This window comes from Scylla paramamosain, chromosome 19, assembly GCF_035594125.1.
Source record: "Scylla paramamosain isolate STU-SP2022 chromosome 19, ASM3559412v1, whole genome shotgun sequence".
NCBI classification, from domain to species: domain Eukaryota; kingdom Metazoa; phylum Arthropoda; class Malacostraca; order Decapoda; family Portunidae; genus Scylla; species Scylla paramamosain.
Genome location: NC_087169.1, coordinates 13,951,142 through 13,971,736, shown reverse-complemented (window position 1 = coordinate 13,971,736; position 20,595 = coordinate 13,951,142). Strand labels below are relative to the sequence as shown.

The 20,595-nt window shown below is 43.1% G+C and overlaps 1 protein-coding gene and 1 long non-coding RNA gene across 5 annotated transcripts in view; both read right to left on the bottom strand.

Moving 5' to 3' along the window:
* The window catches only part of LOC135109678 (uncharacterized), a 37,410-nt gene extending 20,256 nt beyond the window's left edge, over window positions 1-17,154 (bottom strand). The window contains exons 1-2 of the long non-coding RNA XR_010272842.1: window positions 16,868-17,154; window positions 11,191-11,246 (exon numbers count right to left, since the gene is read on the bottom strand). This is a non-coding gene — a long non-coding RNA (uncharacterized LOC135109678). The remainder of the gene's footprint in view (window positions 1-11,190; window positions 11,247-16,867) is intronic.
* LOC135109676 (uncharacterized) overlaps window positions 1-20,595 on the bottom strand; it is a 135,460-nt gene that overhangs the window by 28,000 nt on the left and 86,865 nt on the right. The gene's annotated exons all lie outside the window — the stretch shown is intronic.

Below are 20,595 nucleotides of genomic sequence, written 5' to 3'. Positions count from 1 at the left end.
TGTCTGCGTGCTTTCTGTTTGTACGTGCGTGCGTGTGTGTGTGTGCGTGTCTTAGTGTGTTTTTCCTCCCGGGTCGGCAGTGAGGAGCAGCGTGAACCAGGAACTCTTCAAGGGGCACTGGTATCTGGTTCCTCTCAGTGACAAATCATAGGTGCTTCATGCCAGGAGCTGCTCAAGTGGCGAAGGGACCGAGTATTATCTTGAGGGAGCCACGGGAGGGAATCAGAACCGCGGCTAAAAACACCTGAAGGAGGGGAAGCCAAGGAAGTGAGCCAGCCCCACAGCCTACTCCAGTCAGTCACCCAGAGAGAGAGAGAGAGAGAGAGAGAGAGAGAGAGAGAGAGAGAAAGAGAGAGAGAGAGAGAGAGACTGATTGATTGGTGTCTTGGCGTGGCAACCTGATAATTAAAGTATTGGTTAGGTTCAAGATTTTAAACCCATCTGATGCAGCCACCTCAATTCCCTACTTCTTTCTTGGTAAACTGACGTCTGTTATTTACTTATTCTTTCTATTATTTCCGTCAGTTATTTTCCATTACTTCATCCTCAAAATCTCTCTAGCCATTTATCTTATTATCTCTCATTACTTGTACATAGATTACTATACTCAACTCCATTTTTTTCTTCTTAACACTTTTACCCCTTAATCTCTACAACTTCCACTTTTGCCACTATCTCCACCACTTCCATCTGGTATTTCCACCTTCACAAACATGACCACCACCACTACAACCACGACCACCATCATCACCGCCACAGTCACACAGGTAGCCAGCCTCCCAGGTACGGTATGTTAGCCGCACAGCATCCCACAGGTGCAGGACAGGTGGGCCACGCTTACCTGCAGTGCGTGACGTGCGGTTCTCCACCTCCCGTTTAATTGCTTATCACTTCTCAATAAAATTCTCTTCCTTGTTGTGTCTTTTTAACGTTTATTTCCTCCTTTTTCTTTCCTTTTTTTCATTTATCATTTGTTAATAACATTTTCTTTCTTGCTGTGTATTTTTCTACTTTTATTCTTTTCTCCTTCCTTTTGTTTTTAGTCAGTATCTTTTTTTTTGTTCTCATTATCGATAGAATTCTCTCTCTCTTTGTGCTTTTTCTACTTTTATGATCTCTTCCTTTTTTTCCACTTTTATTCTCTTCTCTCTCTTCTGTTTGTTTCTCTCGGTGTCAGATCTTTTTTTCTTATTATTACTTCCCCCAAAAATTATCTTCCTTGTTGTGTCTTTTCTACTTTTATTCTCTCCTCCATCATTATGTTTGTCCTCGATATCCGAGTTTTCTTTTCTCATTATTTTTCGTGTTGCAATATTTTCACGCGTATTTGGACGTTATCATTACCATTATTACTTTTTACGTTTAAGAATTGAATTTTAACTTAATTTCTATTCCCTGGTATGTGGTTGCGTTATCGCGTAAAAAATGTCAGAGAGAGAGAGAGAGAGAGAGAGAGAGAGAGAGAGAGAGAGAGAGAGAGAGAGAGAGAGAGAGAGAGCACAGTCAGGGGAAGTCCCACCTAGCAGCCCTGTCCGCCCCGGCACCACACGCTCCCTGTACTCAAGATGTGGCGGGGATGCAGCTCAAGTTACTGGCGTGCTGTTAGTGCCTGGCGGTGTTAAGAGCCCCTGTAGACTTTCATATCAGTGCCCAAGTGTCGAAGTATTTAGGACAACGATGCGTAGAAGTGATCATGCTAGGTTTTGTCATACTAAGTTTTTGTTAGTTAAGTTTAAGTTTGATTTTAAGTATGTTTGGTTTTGTTAGGTTAAGTTAGCTGTCGTTACGTTTGGTTTTGCTATTCCTTATTTCTTTTCTTTCTCCTTTAGGTTAAGTTAAATTTGGTTTTGTTACGTTGAATTTGGTCTTGTTAGGTTCAGTCTGGTTTTGTTACGTTACGTTGATTATGGTTTTGTTACGTAAAGTTTGGTTTTGCTAGTGATAAGATTTTGTTTTGTTACATTACATTTAATTTGGTTACGTTAGACTGAATTAGGTTTTGTTAAGCTGGGTTAGGTTAGGTTCGGTTTCGGTCAGTCGGCGGTCGTGCTCTGACACTGCAATGAACCTGACAACATCCCACAAAAGGAGGTTTCAGTTAATTGTTTTCAAGTTAATGCCTGTCCTTTTTTTACTACTGAAATCGGTTTTGTATATAAAATTCTTACCTACCTATCTGTCTGTCTGCCTATCTATCTATCTATGTATCTTTTTATCTTTTTATTTTCCTTTCCTTTCCCATGGAGTGTGTTAGCAAGCGCATTCCTTTGCGGCGTCTTGTGTAGAAAGCGATGGCGTTATTGTATTTACGGCGGCCTTAAGGTCTAATTTGCCTGTTTTCTTTTGTATATTTTTAGTCAAGGTTATTATGGTGCGTTTTCCCTGAGTTGTTTTGATTATTGAACATTCTCTGTGTGTGTGTGTGTGTGTGTGTGTGTGTGTGTGTGTGTGTGTGTGTGTGTGTGTGTTAAGTTCGCACGGTGTACACGGCCGAAGCGTAACGCCGTCCGTGAGTTCTCGAGGCCAGATAGCGATAGCGAGGGCTTGTATGACGCAAGGACGACTATGACGGCGTGACATTGTACAGCTGACGGGGAGTGCAGGTGTGGCAAGGTGATACAAGAGTGAAGAAAAGATGCAGGTGTGACAAAGGGATGTAGTGGTGACAGAGAAAGTGTAGGTGTGATTAGGGAGTGCAAGTGTGAAGAGGAAGCGCAGGTGTGACAAGGAGGTGCAGGTGACAAGAGTACAGGTGTAGTGGGAATACGCAGGTGTGATGTGCTCTTACTTATATACATCTAAAAAAAATAAACAAAATAGTACACACACGAATGACCATACACTAATTAGAACAGTAGACACAAGCTAACCTGAACAATACTGGTAAAAAAAAAATAAAAATAATAATATCAGTGTGTGCTATGAAAGATATGCAAAGTAATCTCATCAATCCAGTCTAAAAATAATCTGGATGGCCGTCATTCCCTGCAATATTAATCACCGTGACGAGGAGGGCAGTCACCATCGCAAATCCTTCCAGTGACGATGGGAAAAAAATAATTAACGGTTCTTTGCTCTCCACGTTAGCAGGTAATTACGTTAAGGTTCATAAAATTTGGCTTCTGAAATTAACCTTGGGAACAGAGCGAGAGAGAGAGAGAGAGAGAGAGAGAGAGAGAGAGAGAGAGAGAGAGAGAGAGAGAGAGAGAGAGAGAGAGAGAGAGAGAGAGAGAGAGAGAGAGAGAGAGAGAAATCTAACTCCACATATTTATTTTACAATTGTAAGAGTCAACCAGTTTACACCGACCTAACCCAAACAGAAGACCAGAAAAGTCACCGTCACCGTCACACAAGCTAACGTAACACCTCACACACACACACACACACACACACACACACACACACACACACACACACACTGACTCGTGACGCTGTTCATGATCACGTGACTAAGTCCTTTCCAATCTGACGTCTTTCCCTCAAGCTTCATGTAATGTGGTGTAAATCTGTCTTTATCTCAAGCTTAATACTGAACTGTGGTGTAAGCTTAGTGTAAAATTTATCAGACACAACTGACAACATGTGAGTGGGTAGTTTAAATCATTGTGTGTAGTTTATTTTGGTTAATTATAGTTAGAAATATTGTATTGGTATCAGGAGTCACGAGGAGGCAAGGTAATAAGTATGAATGAATTGATTTGTTATAACGCCACGAGAAGAAGAAGAAGAACAACAACAACAACAACAACAACAACAAAAACAACAACAAAAACAACAACAATATGACAAATTAACCATCACCACCACCATCACCACCCTATCACCCACATCATCACCACCACACTACAACGAATTCTACCTGTCATCATTACACCACCACCGCCACCACCACCATCACCACCACCACCACGACAACCAAGCATGGTGACACTACTCGAGCTGTCAACAGGATACAGCCATGGCCGCCACTAAACTGAGAAAATAACCCTTTATGAGCCCAACCAAGAGAGAGAGAGAGAGAGAGAGAGAGAGAGAGAGAGAGAGAGAGAGAGAGAGAGAGAGAGAGAGAGAGAGAGAGAGATTGGGGGAGTTTTCCCATCCTGTAATCAACTTTATCGATCTTACGAACATGAGAGAGAGAGAGAGAGAGAGAGAGAGAGAGAGAGAGAGAGAGAGAGAGAGAGAGAGAGAGAGAGAGAGAGAGAGAGAGAGAGAGAGAGAGAGAGAGAGAGAGAGAGAGAAGGATAACAACGATAAGAGGGCAAAAGCAAGTGAGAGGGGAAATGAAAGAAGAAAGCAAAAGAGAGAAGCGGTAAGGGGAAGGAAAATTAGATGGGGAAGAGTAGAGGGGAAGAAGAGGAGAGGGGAGAATGTGTGGCGCCGAGGGAAGGTGTGTAGGTGTGTGTGGGTGTGTCTGGCGCCGTGAGTCAGACTGTGTGTGTGTGTGTGTGTGTGTGTGTGTGTGTGTGTGTGTGTGTGTGTGTGTGTGTGTGTGTGTGTGTGTGTGTGTGTGTGTGATATCGACTCTCTCTCATACATCCAATCACCCACCCACTTACCATCCCTAACAGACAGACAGACAGACAGACAGACAGACAGACAGACAGACAGACAGAGACACACACACACACCTCACATACATTCATTCAGTTCCTCCTCCTCCTCCTCCTCCTCCTCCTCCCTATCAAAATATTGCAACACTTCCCATATGAAACATTTCAGTCACGCGTTCATTTCCTTCTCTTTTTCACCTTTTCTTATTAAACATTCCATCGAAGCACCAAATATTAACAGCAGCAAATCCAAGTGTATACATTCCTCTTGCACTCTACACACTGTTCCTTATTTATACATTCACTCTGTTTTGTTTCCCAACCTTCAGAATCCGATAGCCTTTATTGTGTTCTTATGTGGGTTGAGATTGGTTAATTCTGTGGTTTTAAGGTTACTCGCTTTATATTATCTTTTTTTCTTTTCTTTTCTGCGTCATGTAAATTTTTTTGCTTCTTAGTCTTCATTTCAATAAAATTCTCACGTACATCTGAGTATTTTTAATAAGTTACTTAAAAACACCCGGATTTTGGGGGTTAAGTGGAGGGAGAGAGAGAGAGAGAGAGAGAGAGAGAGAGAGAGAGAGAGAGAGAGAGAGAGAGAGAGAGAGAGAGAGAGAGAGTCATTCAGTCATGTTCTGTACACTGAAAGGGAAGACAGAGGAGGGAGAGCCCGGTTGTTTGCTGGGTGGGGAAGGAAGTTATGTCTGTGAGGGGCTGTGAAAATATCAACTTCCTTCCACGGGTTTTCAGCGGTGGTGGTGATAGTAGTAGTAGTAGTAGTAGTAGTAGTAGTAGTAGTAGTAGTAGTAGTAGTAGTAGTAGTAGTAGTGGTGGTGGTGGTATGGTGGTAACATAATATTCTCATAGTGATGAAAGATTTAAAGTCAAATAAACTCACACACACACACACACACACACACACACACTTACTACTAATTCTTTTCCTACTTGTATATTTTACATTATTATTATCATTGTTGTTATTGCTGTTGTTGTTACTATTACTACTACTACTACTACTACTGCTACTACTACTACTACTATTACTACTATTACTACTACTACTACTGCTGCTGCTGCTGCTACTACTACTATCCTGCCAAGACGCGCGGGCAACAAGTACGGATGCAGAGCAGAGGCGCGCCACTCAAGTAATTTCTTTCATTGCTTGCCTTCATTACGTGTTCACAGCGCGCTTCACTGCATTGCATCATCCCTCATCTTTTTCTTTATATAATTTCAGTTCATTCCGTGTTCGTATCCTTCATTACACTTCATTCTTTTCTTTTGCTCCTTCGTTTCTTACATGCAACTCTGAATACGAAGGAAACGTCTATCTGTGTTATCATTGTTGTTGTTGTTGGTTTATTATTATTATTATTATTATTATTATTATTATTATTATCATTATTATTATTATTATTATTATTATTGTCATCGCCGCCTCGCCATGGTCGTGACATTCTAGTGTTTACAAAAAGCACGTCCGTTCCTTCCATTTTTTGTTATCTCAAGGCATCCTGTAACGCCCACTCCAATCCCCTCCACTCGTGATCTCTCTCTCTCTCTCTCTCTCTCTCTCTCTCTCTCTCTCTCTCTCTCTCTCTCTCTCTCTCTCTCTCCTCAGCTTTCCTCCTCCTCCTTCTTTCTGCTTGCACACTTATTTTTTTCCCTTCTTTCTCCATCCTTCTATCTCTTCTCAAATATATCTTTCCCTTCTTTCCTCTCCTCTTCCTTTTCCTCTCATCCCCAACTCTCCTTTTTCTGCTTTATCTCCTCCTCACAAGACTCTCCTCTCCTTACCTCTCTCTCTCTCTCTCTTTTAGTCCTTCTTTCCTTTTATAAATATTTACACATACTGTTCTTCTTCCTTCCCTCCTCTTCTTTCTTTCCTTCGACATCAATCTATCTCTCTTCCTCTCTTCTGCATTATTAATCCCTCCCTTTCATCTTCCACTTTCTCCTCTCCAACCTTCCCTCCCTCCCCACTTCTCCCAACACTACTGGGCCGGGGGAGGGGGTGAGAGGGGTGGAGGAAGGTAGGGAAGAGGAAGATGGGGAATGGAGAGGACATAAGAAGAAGAGGATTAAAAACGTAACTCTCCTCTTCCTCCTCCTTCTCTTCCTCCTCCTCCTCTGCCACGTTTTAGTTAACAGAAGAGGCATCAAGTATTAGTGGTCAGTCCTAACCCTCCCTCTCTCTCTCTCTCTCTCTCTCTCTCTCTCTCTCTCTCTCTCTCTCTCTCTCTCTCTCTCTCTCTCTCTCTGTTGCATTTCGTTCGCATTCAATCAGCACTTTTGCCTTTCCACTCCTTTCATCTCACTCTCCTTCTCTTCTTCCTCTTCCTTACAATACAGATTCGTCTCTCTCTCTCTCTCTCTCTCTCTCTCTCTCTCTCTCTCTCTCTCTCTCTCTCTCTCTCTCTCTCTCTCATCTTTTTCTCTTACTTCCCTTTTACCTTTTTTTTTTTTTTGCTTTTTCTTTCCTCCCTCCACCTTTTTTTTCGTTACCTTTCTACTTTCCACCTTTCTTCCTATCACTTTTTTCCCCACAGGCACTTTCCTTTCTTTCCTCCTCCACTTTTCCCAGCGGTCATATTTCTCTTCTTTCTTCTTTTCTTTCTTTTCTTTCTTTCTTTTTGTACCATCGCAATCTTTTTAACTTTCTCCATTTTCTCTCCTTTCCATTGTCCTTTTTCTCTCCTCTTCTTATTTCCTTCATTTACAATTCTTATTTTTTCTTCTTCCTCCTCTCCTTTCCATTATACTTTCTCTTCTTCTCTTTCCTTATTTTTTATTTTCTCATAATACGGTCTAATTTAACTTCATGCTTTTCTCTTCTGTATTCATTTTTCTCGTTCTCTCTTTTCTCCACTTCCTTGTTTATCATCGCAATTCTCTCTTTTTTTCTCGTTCTTCTTCCTCTCCTTTCATCCTTCTCTCTCTCTCGCCTACATGCATTTCATCTCAATATTTCCTCCTTTCTTCTAGTTTATTACATCTTTCCTATTCTCTCTCCTGTCTCCTCTCCTATTTTCTCCTCGCGATTCAATAATTTTCTTCCTCCCTCGTATCTCTTCTGCCTTTTTCGTCTATATGCATTTTCTCTCATTATTCCCTCATTTTCCTCAACTTATTACCTCTTTCCTGTTCTCTTTCTTTCCTCCTCTACTTCAATTTTCTCGCAATTCAATCATTTTCTTCCTCTTTCGTCTCTCTTCTCTCGTCTACTTGTATTTTCTGTCAATATTCCTTCATTTTCATTCAATTTACTGTCTCTTTCCTCATCTACTTCCTATTCTCTCTACTATTATATGACTTCCTTCCTCCCTCACCCATCTCTTTACTCAACGCTGCTTTCCTTTCCTCTCACCAAACTAGTAGTAATTCCCGCACCTCCGTCGCTTCCAGTGTTGAATATTTGAGCTGTGGTTGCGTGGCGAGGCTCCCAACCAGTGACAGTAGGCCTAAGCAGTGACCAGCCTATCGCCCCTCTCTTTCCTCCACTCGTCCTCGTTCCCTTGTTTGTCTGTTATCTCTCCCTTCTCTTCCCTCCCTTCCCTCGTCCCCTTCCTAGTCTTCCCTCCCTTCACGATAATGTTATCTGGTTGTGTATTTCCGCACTTTGTTTTATGTGGAGGAGGAGGAGGAGGAGGAGGAGGAGGAGGAGGAGGAGGAGGAGGAGGGGGAGAGCCAGGTGTGATGGTGTAATAAACAGGTAAAGTGAAGTTACTTTAAATTGCAACAGACTGAAAGGAAGGAAAGTTTCATGAAGCTGTTTCGTCAAGATTTTTTATCCTTTTTTTTCCCTCTTATTTCCCAATTTACTGTAATGTATTTTTGATTTGTACTTTAAACTTTAGGATCCAGAACTTGGCTCGAAAACTCTCTCTCTCTCTCTCTCTCTCTCTCTCTCTCTCTCTCTCTCTCTCTGGCGGTCAAGACTCACTCATTCACTCTTCCACCCCTCTATCTCTCACAATAAGGGGAGAAAGTGTGTCCTTTCTCCCCCTCTCCCCTTCCCCTCCCCTCCTTCAGGTGTGGGCCAGGTAGGGGTCAAGGGCGCCCCAACCTTCAAGAGCTGAATCATAATAGGACCCGTGATGGTGGGGGGGGGTTGTAGGGAAGAGGGGGAGGTGGGGTACGACAGACAGACAGACGGACAGACAGAGAGAGAGAGAGAGAGAGAGAGAGAGAGAGAGAGAGAGAGAGAGAGAGAGAGAGAGAGAGAGAGAGAGAGAGAGAGAGAGGATTTAGTGAGGGGTGAGGGAGAGAGGGAGAGTGTTAGTAACAATGGAGGGAGAGGAGAGGATTAAAAGAGGGAAAAAAGAGAGAAAGGAGAGAAAGAATAGTTTAAAATGCAAATGTGTGAAAAGATTCTAGTAGCAATTAAGCTCAAGTCTTTACAGTAACTAACAAGAAAATAAACCTGTACACACACATACACACACACACACACACACACACACACACAAAACTAACTACAAACCAGTATACTAGACACAAACACAGGTAAACACACACACACACACACACACACACACACACACACTTCTCACAACACGATAATTTCAGAAGCAACTTACAACTTCAATCATCATCATCATCATCATCATCATCATCATCATCATCATCATCATCATCATCATTACTTTCTGCTCCTTCGCCTCACTTCCTGTGCTGCCATATCGAGGTCACAAAGGCAGCGGAGGTCGACACATTCCAGCTGACCTAGACACACTGTCCAGTCGATCAGCTGCGCCACACTCCACTCCACCTCACCGCAGGGAAAGAAAAAACACGCAAGTCCCCGTTACTCGCCCCGTTTTCTCCCTCCCCCACGCCTCTCCGCCTGGCTCTTTCTCCCTCGCCCCCGCGTTGCAAAAAGGGTGAAATACGAAGCCCCTTTCCTCTCCTCTCCTCCCTTGGTCTTTCTCACTTTCTCCTGATGCAAAAAGTAGAGGAATATAAAGCTACTTTCTTTCCCTTATCTCTGTCTTTTTCTCCCTCTCCGTTGCAAAAAAAATGAGGATATGCAAAATACTTTACTTCCCTGGCTTTCTTCCTTTCTCCCTTTTCCTGCTAAAAAAGTAAGATATGCAGAGTTCTATCCTTCCCTGCCATCCTCCTCATTTGCTGCAAAACATAGTAATTACAAAGTCCTTTTCTTCTCTAGCTTTCCTCTTTAATCTATTGCAAAAAAAAAAAAAATAATAAATGCAAATTCCTTTACTTCCCTGCCTTTCTTCCTTTTACCCTTTCATCTGCTGTAAAAACAAAGAAATGCAAACATATTCCCTCCCTCCCTTCCTCCCTCCTTCCCTCCCTGTCTAGCCTTTCTCCTTTCCATGTCACAAAAAGGGAAATTCGAAGCTTCCTTTCCTCTTCCTCTTCCTTCCTTCCTTCCACCTGAGCAGCAAACATACAGATATCGCCGCAATATAGTAATTTCCAGACGCCACACACACACACACACACACACACACACACACACACACACACACACACGTTCAGTGGAGGAGTGCGATACAGTGAAATAGGAACAACTGAGATAAGGCACGAGTGATGATGACAATGAAGGCTGCAGATAGCCACACAACGAGAGGCGGGCGACGGAACACTCGTCCTTAGAAGGGGGAAGTAACACTGATCAGGGTGAAACAAAGGTAACGTGAACCTTTACGATAACGATGACAAAGGGAACATAATCGTAACATGATAACGATATGTAACCAAATACGTGACGATTTTGATGTTACGTATGAATAAAAGGAGAAGTCATGTAGAAAATTAAGAGCAAGAAAGAGTTAAGGAGTTGCGAAATATAAGGCGGTTGTGGTGTTGCGTATAAGTAAAAGAAAAGAAGTTAGGGAAAAAAGTAAACGCAAGAAGCACGTTACCAAATACCTGACACGTATGTTAAGTATAAAGAAAATAAAAAGTTCTATAGAAAAATAAAAGCAAGAAAAATTACGGAATTCAAGACAATTATAATGTTAACTGTAAAAAAAAAAGCTAAGACAGAAAACTAAAAAAGAAAAATACACCAAATAATGTGACAGTTGTGAAGTTGTTTAAAAACAAAGAAAACTTTACAGGAAAACCAACGAATACTGTTACTAAATAAGGAACAATTATGCATAAAGGCAAGGAAAATTACAGAAAACCATAAAAAAAGTACAAGATATAATTCAATAACGAAGAACAGTTAAACGACTTCACCAACCAAACGATCAGCCAGCCAAGAAAGCAGCCGATCAATTAACTAGTGACAACCAGAACAGGTAACACACTAATAATTTACACCCGAGAAAATAAGAAAAATAAATCAAAGAAATTAGACGCATTTTCTCGCTCCAGGTAACCGGTGCAGGTCAACACACTCCAATACCCGCCACGAAACACACACACACACACACACACACACACACACACGCACACGCACACAATACAATCTCCCAGTCATCTTAGAACAACACAAATTCCAACGACACAAAATCATCATCATTCTCACAACAGTCATTCTCACTCACTGTACCCAACATACCCTCCCTCTTACGTCCTTGGCCTCATCCTTTCTTACGCTACTCTTACCCCTCCCCTTATCCTCTAGCCCCCTCCGCCCCCCATTACTCACCAAGGCTGCGTGGGCGTCCGCGTTGCGAGCACACAATACCAAGCGCAACTCCTTACCTGCAAGAGACGGAAGGTGGTAATTAGTGGGATGACAGGTGAATTGCGAGCGAGCGAGAGAGAGAGAGAGAGAGAGAGAGAGAGAGAGAGAGAGAGAGAGAGAGAGAGAGAGAGAGAGAGAGAGAGAGAGAGAGAGAGAAATAATTATGGAAATCATGAAAATATTTAGATAAGTATGATTTATATTTTCGATTAATCCACTTTTATATTTTTACTTTCCATCAACTTTTGTCCTCCACTTTTCCATTCCTTCCTTCCCCCAATACTCCACTCCTTCCTTCTTAACATCCATCTCTCACCCACTCCTTCACTCTCCCTTCCAGACATCCATCCCTGTCTTCCATTCTCTCCTATTTCCTTATCCCACTTCTTCCTCTTCTCTCTTCGCTATAATCTCTTCCCTACTTGTATTATCATCCCTCCACTCCAAGTTCTCTCCCTCGACCCTCCTCCTCCTCCTCCTCCTTGTCCCTTCATCCATCCTCTCCCCTTTCCCTCCTTCCCTCCTTTCCCACTATGACCATACGACTATAATTGTCCCTATGACGTAATGCCCAAAACTTCAGTGACCTCATCCAGTACCCAGAAGGTGGTGGAGGAGGAGGAGGAGGAGGAGGAGGAGGAGGAGGAGGAGGAGGAGGAGGAGGAGAAGGAGGAGGTGAAAAAAACCGACCTTCATTCCTTCCACTTCCTTCAGAACGTAGGAAAAGTTTAATGGTCTTTTCGTGACAATGAAAGACTTGGCATAGAAAAATCTTACGTCGCACTGAACTGTTAAATGAAGGGATGAGATTAACTTAGACTTAATTCATGACTCTCTCTCTCTCTCTCTCTCTCTCTCTCTCTCTCTCTCTCTCTCTCTCTCTCTCTCTCTCTCTCTCTCTCTCTCTCTCTCTCTCAGTATAGTCTCCAAGGGCACGAACACACGTATCCTGAATCACAAGGCGTAAAAAGGTCTTATGTAAGGAGAGGTTATTAATGCCACGCTACGGACAAGGACGTGGGGAGGCATTTAGCTAGAAAAACAACTGATCTTTTGTATATTTCTTCTCCCCTAGTTCGTTTTTTGTCTATCTCTTCTGCGTTCTTTTTTCTTCTTCAAATAACCTTCTGTATGATATAAATAATTGCTAACCACTTTGCTGTGTGTGTGTGTGTGTGTGTGTGTGTGTGTGTGTGTGTGTGTGTGTGTGTGTGTGTGTGTGTGTCTTCAACAGGTTTGTTAAGAAAACATAATATCAAATGATGATTAATAAATGTCAGGCAGCGTACAGAAGAGAGCCTTTCAATGCCCACTGCGAACTTAGCCAGTCTTATTTTCTCCCTCTTTTTTTTTTTTTCCCAGAAGGAAGGCGCCGCTTTCTCATTAACTCCATCTCATTTACTAATTTTTCACTCATTCACCATCTTATTAATGAACGAATTTCTATCTTACTTAGCCTGTCATCCTCACTCAAGCTCCACATTATTCTATTCAAGCTCAGTCTTACTATCTTACTTATTTTTTACTCGTTATTCTCACTAATACGTCTATCCAGTCTTCTGACGCCTGCTGTCTTACTGACTACTACTGCCTTGTTTAGTCATCAGCACTTGTGAATCTATTCGTCATTATATTCGATATCTCTTTCTTATTCCCTTCTGTTTGAATTTCTCCCTGTCTTATTGATCAATCTCTGTCTTTGCCATGCTGTCATTTTCGCCAACATATCTATCCAAGTTTTCCCTCAAGTTTCCCTCAAGCTTTCTATCTCACTTTTTTTCTTACTTGAACCACAGAGCCTGTTCCACTCACCCGTTATCTTGTCAACCAATGGCTCTCCATCTATTGTAAGACGTCCAAGTTTGTTCTAATCGTCCAGTGTATCCATAAACAAATATCTGCCAATCACCTTTGTAAAGTATAAACACAAACCTCGTGCCTACTTTTACGACCACTTGCCTGCTCTTTTGATATAATAAATAAAAGAAAGTATATTATTTCTGTGCTTTGCTTTCCTCACCTACTTCACCGCTCAGTTGGGGCAAGATGTACATTTACTTTTTCACCAAAGGAATGCAAGTTAGTTTTAAGAATATTCCACCAAATGGTTATCTTCCAACCCATGATTTATTTTTTGACGTTTCTCAACCGTGTGGAGTCATTCTTCCTGTCAATCACCATCATTCACACACCGCTATTGCACTGGATCGAGTCAAAACATCTAGTTCTCTCTTCAGACTGCCTTCATTCTCTCACTCACCACGGCATTTATATATGAGGGGCATTGGCCAAGGGAAACAAAAATGTTTGAAAAAAAAAAAGACCCGCTAGAGTGCAGCTCCCTAAAGAGAAGTCAAAAAGATTATTTAAAAAACTGAGGACAAGTGTCTTGAAACCTCTTGAAAGAGTTCAAGTCATAGGAAGGAGGAAATACAGAAGCAGACAAGAGTTCTAAGGTGTTTCAGAAAAAGGAATGAATGATTAAGAATACTGGTTAACTCTTGCATTAGAAAAATGGACAGAACAGGGGTGAGAGAAAGTAGAAAGTCTTGTGCAGCGAGGCCGCAGAAAAAAGGAGGGCATGCAGTTAGCAAGATCAGAAGAGCAGTTAGCGTGAAAATAGCGGTAGAAGATAACAGTGTTGCATCTCTTATTATCTCTCGCTTTTTCCAAGGTTACTACTATGAACTAATAACTTCATGCGTCCATCCACCTTCCCGCAGCCTCGCTATATAAAACTACTTACTCTCAACTCTTTTCCGTCCACCTTACTAATGCAAAAGTTGACATCTTCACTCTTTCGTTCCTTTCACTGGTAAACTCCGGTACTCTCTCCCTATGTCTGTTTCCACCTGCCTGACACATGAACTGTTTCAAAAGAGGAGCATCAAGACACTTCAAAGTAATCTGGTCATCTCTCTGGGTTCTTCTGCTTTTTTTTTCTTTAGAACAGCAATGTGAGTGTATTTTCTTTGGTATTTTTTTGCCCTGGCTCGGTCTTCCTAACAGACACACACACACACACAAAAAAAAAAGGGAAAAAAAATCAATCTAGTATGACCATTCACACTCCACTCTGACGACCACTGACTATCACCTGAACAAAAAACTATCGACTCTGACCACTAAATATTGACTCTAACCCTCAATTATCAACTCCTGACCATTACCTGTCGATCATGACCATTGTATATCGCCTTCGCCTAGTGCGCATTACCTATCCACTCTGATAATCACATAATAGAACGAGAGCAGCGATTATAATCATGACCTGAGGAGCTGTCAAGGCCTCGGGGTCACGCTGATCTTGACCCAGAAAGACAACAGACGAGAAAGACCTGAATGAACGGACGTAAATACTGCCAAAGTGTGGAATGTTGTTTGGTTCGGTAATTTAGTGCATGTCGCTGGCTAACGAGATCGTGAGGGGCTTGTTTGTTGGTGTTTTTGTTGTTGTTGTTTATTCCAGCGACGCTTATGCAATGCCAGGACTAAATAGAATGATGTTTTGATATTAGATTAGTTTTTCTTTAGTATTCTACGACTTATACTCTCTCTCTCTCTCTCTCTCTCTCTCTCTCTCTCTCTCTCTCTCTCTATGCAAGACAACTCACCACCCGTCTCTATAGAAAGACAGTGAAGGTAATGACGTGGCGTGTCTCCCCTCACAACACACTGCCTCTAGCTATGCACCCAGTGAACACTTGCACATGTGGGATGGGGGGGGGGAAAGGTGTCAAGGCTAATCTCACACAGGTGTTGCCTTGAATATGTGAACTGCCTGACTGTCTGAATGCCACTAATGACGCCAGGACTACTTAATACGCACTCTATCCCGTATCTCGTCTCGCTCTTTTGTCCGTACTCTGAACACTTAGCTCTCTCACCACGACTGTTTTCAAAGGCCACAGAGATGATTTACCGGGTTCTCATGTGGGTTTCTTTTGTTAATAACGCAGAAATCTTGTTAATCTGTCACTATAACCGTAAAAAAAACACCCTTAAAAAATTAATAACGTCAACTAGAGCATTTGGAAAGTAGTGGGGATGCGGCGCACAAGTGTTTCAGAATTTGGTCCTTTATGTATGTTTTGCACACACACACACACACACACACACACGGCCACGTGGCACACCTACACTCATGACTAGGCGTTTTTGTGACTACGTTTGTAAACACGCCTTAATCACATCCAGCTCACGTCAGCACCACTCAGCCTCCACATGCCTGCCTCTCCAAGGGTACTGGGTAAGGACACACACACACACACACACACACACACACACACACACACACAGCAAGTCCAAAGAAATACTCGAAAATCTCTAAACTTTTATATGTCCGTCACTCTGCAAAGTTAACGTTAAATTATTCCACACCTTCACCTGAGCGCTGGATCACCTGTGTCCCGCGTGGCCGGGGCTGCCTCACAGACTGACTGACTGACTACCCAAGTAACACAATCGCCCCGCCACTGCCGCTGTACCCCGGTGACGTCACTTCCGCTAGCACTCACCTGACCTAATCCTAACCTTTTATTACCACACGACACGTCACTAAATTCCTGCCATAATAGGAAGAGTTTCTATTCGAGACAAAGTACGTCAAAGAAGTTACACAGCCGGAAGTGATAAGCTATCGCGTGTATGGTGACAGAAACGCGCCTGGTTATCGCTGTCACTCTTGCTTTCGTCGAGTTCGTACGCCGCGTGCTATCGCCGGAGAAGCGCCGTGAGTGTGTTTACGACAATGTGTGGTGGAGTGCTTCTCAAACTGACGCTCACCCGCCTCACACACCTGGCGCCGCTGGACCAACACGCCCACACCCAGCACTGCCGTTACCCGCAACAGGCATTTAGCGTGTCCCCAGAACCCCCTCCACACACACACACACACACACACACACTGACTCATGCAGTTAGTGACGCTGGACCGTGAGCTTGTCAATACCACCGCCACCACGCTGCCCGCCCACCCCCTCACGCCAGCACGCCCACTCGCCAGGAACGGGCTGGGCGGCGTGGCTCGGTCAGCTACTGTACTGTCCTCCCGGAGCTTCGAAACATTTCACTTGGGTACTATTTTTCGCTACTGCGGCGAGCACATGTTAGTGGGAGACGGCCGTAATGGGGGGTGTCACACTGGCAGGCCACACGTACACATGCACACACAACACACGCCCCTCCCTCTCCCCTCCCCGATTACCACAACAGTCCGTGAAACAGAGACTCGCTGCACACACACCCTCTCACCACTGTGGCCGACGCGCTACTGAGTCGCAGCCCGCCGTCGCTAACACTCACTGAAGGACCCACAGCCTCCCAGCCTCCCGCCCTCCTCTCGCGCCCAGCCAGGATGCTACGCACCTCTTACCTCTCAGACAGACGAGCGACGCGGGCAGGCGAAGGGCAGAGGAGAGGACACGAAAGCAAGACGAAGGAAGGAAGGAAGGAAGGAAGGAAGGAAGGAAGGAAGGGAGAGTAGAGGAGTGGGATAAGCGCATGGAACCTCTTAACCTAAATTACATAATGGAGAGCTGTAGGTCCTTGACGAAAGCAGTGACGCCTCGTCCTGATAACCCGTCACAGGACACCGCACCACCACCACCACCACCACCCTTTCCCCACCTCCTCCCACCTCCGTAATATCCCCTTCCTTCACCACGCCCACGGATCGAGCCCCTGCGTACTGCCACACTATCCTCGGCCACTGTAGCGTATCCGGGGACTCGGCCACGCTCAGGCTCCTTCAAGTGTAACGCGATTGGGTTGCGTCACGACGGTGGGGCGTGTGACAACAACACTCAGCACTGCGTGACTGATTGCTGACTGGCCGCGGCGTGACAAAGCAGCGCTCCCTGTCACCACCTGCCGCGTCACGGGGAAGAAGAAGAAGAAGAAGAAGAAGAAGAAGAAGAAGAAGAAGAAGAAGAAGAAGAAGAAGAAGAAGAAGAAGAAGAAGAAGAAGAAGAAGAAGAAGAAGAAGAAGAAGAAGAAGAAGAAGAAGAAGAAGAAGAAGAAGAAGAAGAAGAAGAAGAAGAAGAAGAAGAAGAAGAAGAAGAAGAAGAAAAAAAAGAAAAGAAAAGAAGAAGAAGAAGAAGAAGAAGAAGAAGAAGAAGAAGAAGAAGAAGAAGAAGAAGAAGAAGAAGAAGAAAAGAAAAGAAGAAAAAAAAGAAAAAGGAGAGAAAAAAGAAGAGGAAGAAGAAGAAAAAAGAAGAAGAGGAAGAAAAATGAAGAAAAAAAAGAAAAGAAAAAGAACAGCAACAATAACAACAACAACAACAACAACAACAAAATGGAAAATGGAAAGCAATTAAGGAAAAATGAGATTAAGAAATATGAATAATGAGTGGAAAAGATGAAGAAGGGAGGAGAAAGAGGAACATAAAGGAGTAGGCAGAAAGATCAAGCAAAAATACACCTAGACGTCCTTCTTATGCTGTTTGGGTAACTATTCCACACTATCATTTGGAGAGGAGGAGGAGGAAGAGGAGGAGGAGGAGGAGGAGGAGGAGGATTACCAGATCATACCGGACAAACAGAACAAGGAAATACCCGGGAGAGGTAGCGTGAATTCCCAGGTTACCAATACTTTAATATAATCGAACCACTCCACACGCCTCACCAACACCACTACATCACGTCCCTCCCCAGCACCCACTCCCCAACACCCATTCCCCAACACCCCTCCACACCCCCCGCCCCTCCCTCATCCCCCACACCCCTCCCTCACCTGCACGCACCTTCGTCACCCTCTCAGAGCGCAGCAGGAGGCGAGGGAGGAGTCTGGACATAAATATTGGAGAGAGCACCTCGTTTCCTCCCCCAATCCCCCCCACCTCCCGCGCCGCCACCAGGAGTTTTGGCCAAATTATTAATATCACTCAACGCTACACAACAGGGAGAGAGAGAGAGAGAGAGAGAGAGAGAGAGAGAGAGAGAGAGAGAGAGAGAGAGAACGTTACCATCTTACTAATTGAGAATAAATTAGAATATCACCGTTTATTTTTATTTTCTTCAAGGGACATCCTCCTACCCTCATCTCTCTCTCTCTCTCTCTCTCTCTCTCTCTCTCTCTCTCTCTCTCTCTCTCTCTCTCTCTCTCTCTCTCATAAGTCAGCCCCATTCACTCATTCCTCACTCCCCATTCGTTCCATTTCCTTTCGCCTCACACGTCTCCATGCGGGTTCTCCCCTTCCCCCTTCCCCCCTCCACGGGACTTCCCTCTCTCTAATACACGCCGCCAGCTGTGACTCTCTCTCTCTCTCTCTCTCTCTCTCTCTCTCTCTCTCTCTCTCTCTCTCTCTCTCTCTCTCTCTCATCTATCTTACTCATCTTCGAGACACTTTCCTCTTCTCCTCTTATTCCTCCTCCTTGTCTTTCTTCTCCTTGCCTTCCTCCTCCTCCCTCTCCTCCTCCTCTTGTGTAATGGGTGACGGAGAAGAATTAAGTCAGGAGAGGAGACACGAGGAGGAGGAGGAAGGGGTAGGGAGGAGGGGGAGTAAAAGTGACTGGCTGGTTGCATCTTCACTAGTCTTGCTGCGTGACTGTTTGTTTGTTTGTTTATTTGTTCGTTGGTTGCTTTACATTAACACTTGGCCTCGCACTTTCATTATGTCGCCTTTACAAATCGTTCAGCAGCAGATGGAAGGCTCTAAGTGGTGCCGGTGTTCAGAGCGCATCATTCCTGTTTCTTTTATCTTCGTGCAGCGGTGCGATGCTCCTTTGTTTTTCGGAATTACAGGATTGTTCTCCGATATCTCTTTATGGATCCAGTGCTTGTTACGATACACTCAGCAGGCAGGCACTCGAAACGTTAATAGATAGATACGAGGGTAAATAAATGAAAAGCAGCACCATTCACCAGCACAATACAAGCAAACAAACAGCGCAACGCAAGCAAACAATTCGGACAAAGGTGAGGCAAACGGTTAAGGAAGGATGTAAAGAAACGCAGGCCTGTATTTTGAAACACGTTGCGCTTTCATGGGGAGTGTTCTCAAAGGCTGCATGATCAGTTGGCTTCTCGTGCGTGTGTTAATTCCCCACTGATGGTGCTGACTCATTTTAAACTTGAGCCTGAATCATGAACACATTTGAAAACCACAATAACCTTCACTAAAACCTGCTAAAGATGTAGAGTCCTTGTTGAACTGTTAATATATTCATAAAATACACTCTTGAAAATCACAATAACTTTCAGTAAAACCTGCTAAAAAGGTAAAAAAAAAAAATAGATTAATAAAAAGAAAACTCTTGAAAACCACAATAAATTCCACTATAACTCATAAAAACATTATTTGTTATACCATCATTTGAATTATGAAAAGACCCTTGAAAGCCACAACTTCCATTACAGACTACATATGTGTAAAATCCTTGTTGAACTATCACTAGATTTACATAAAAACACCTTTGAAAAACTCCATGCAAGAACATCCAATAGAGTCTGCTAAATGAGAAATCTGCACTACATAAAAAAAAAAAAAAAATCTTGAAAGCCACAACAACATCCACAACATCCTGCTGAACATGTAGATTCCTTGTCAAAACTATCATGGAAACACTGAAAGCCATAACAGCTCAAACCAGAACATGCTAAACGTTTGGAATTCTTCTTTGACTATAACTGCAATAATGAAAACACTCTTGAAGGCCACGATAACTCCCACTGCGGCCTGTTAAAAGTAGTGAACATAGACACTGAAACGTTTGAGAATACTGTACTCAGGCTGAAGGGAGCAAAAATACAATAATGGTTCTGTTTCTGCCACAGTTTCCCAGCCTCTCTGCCATCGCTCCCACAAGCAAGCTAATAGACATACACACATACTGACGGAAGTGTAACTCTGAGCCTGAAAAGATATAAGCAAATACTTGGAACAGCGGAAAAAACACACACAGTCAATACATACTCCAGGAAAAGACAGTAATATCATTCTAAGTATATACAAACATTACACTTGCGGAAAAATATTTACATCCCAAACTCAAGGAAAAAATGTACGCGTTTGTCATAAGTTAAGGAGAAGAACAAGCTAAGGAGAGGAATAACATGATGATATATATGTATGAGTAAATAGAATTTTATATACGAACATAATCTTTGAGGAAAAACATTTATACTGAACTTCAGGAAAGAAATGTTAATACGTTTGTTATAGAATAAATGAATAAATAAATAAATAGATAAATAAAATATATGGAGAGGAACAAAATGAAAATAAACATGTAGGAGTAAATAAAAGGAAAATGTCATGTTATATAGTTTGCTTCATTCCTTTTACGCAGGAAGAGAAAGAAAAGTGAAAAATACAAGGCACGAGAAGTAAAATGCGGAAAATTACTGGAATTTGGAGAGAGAGA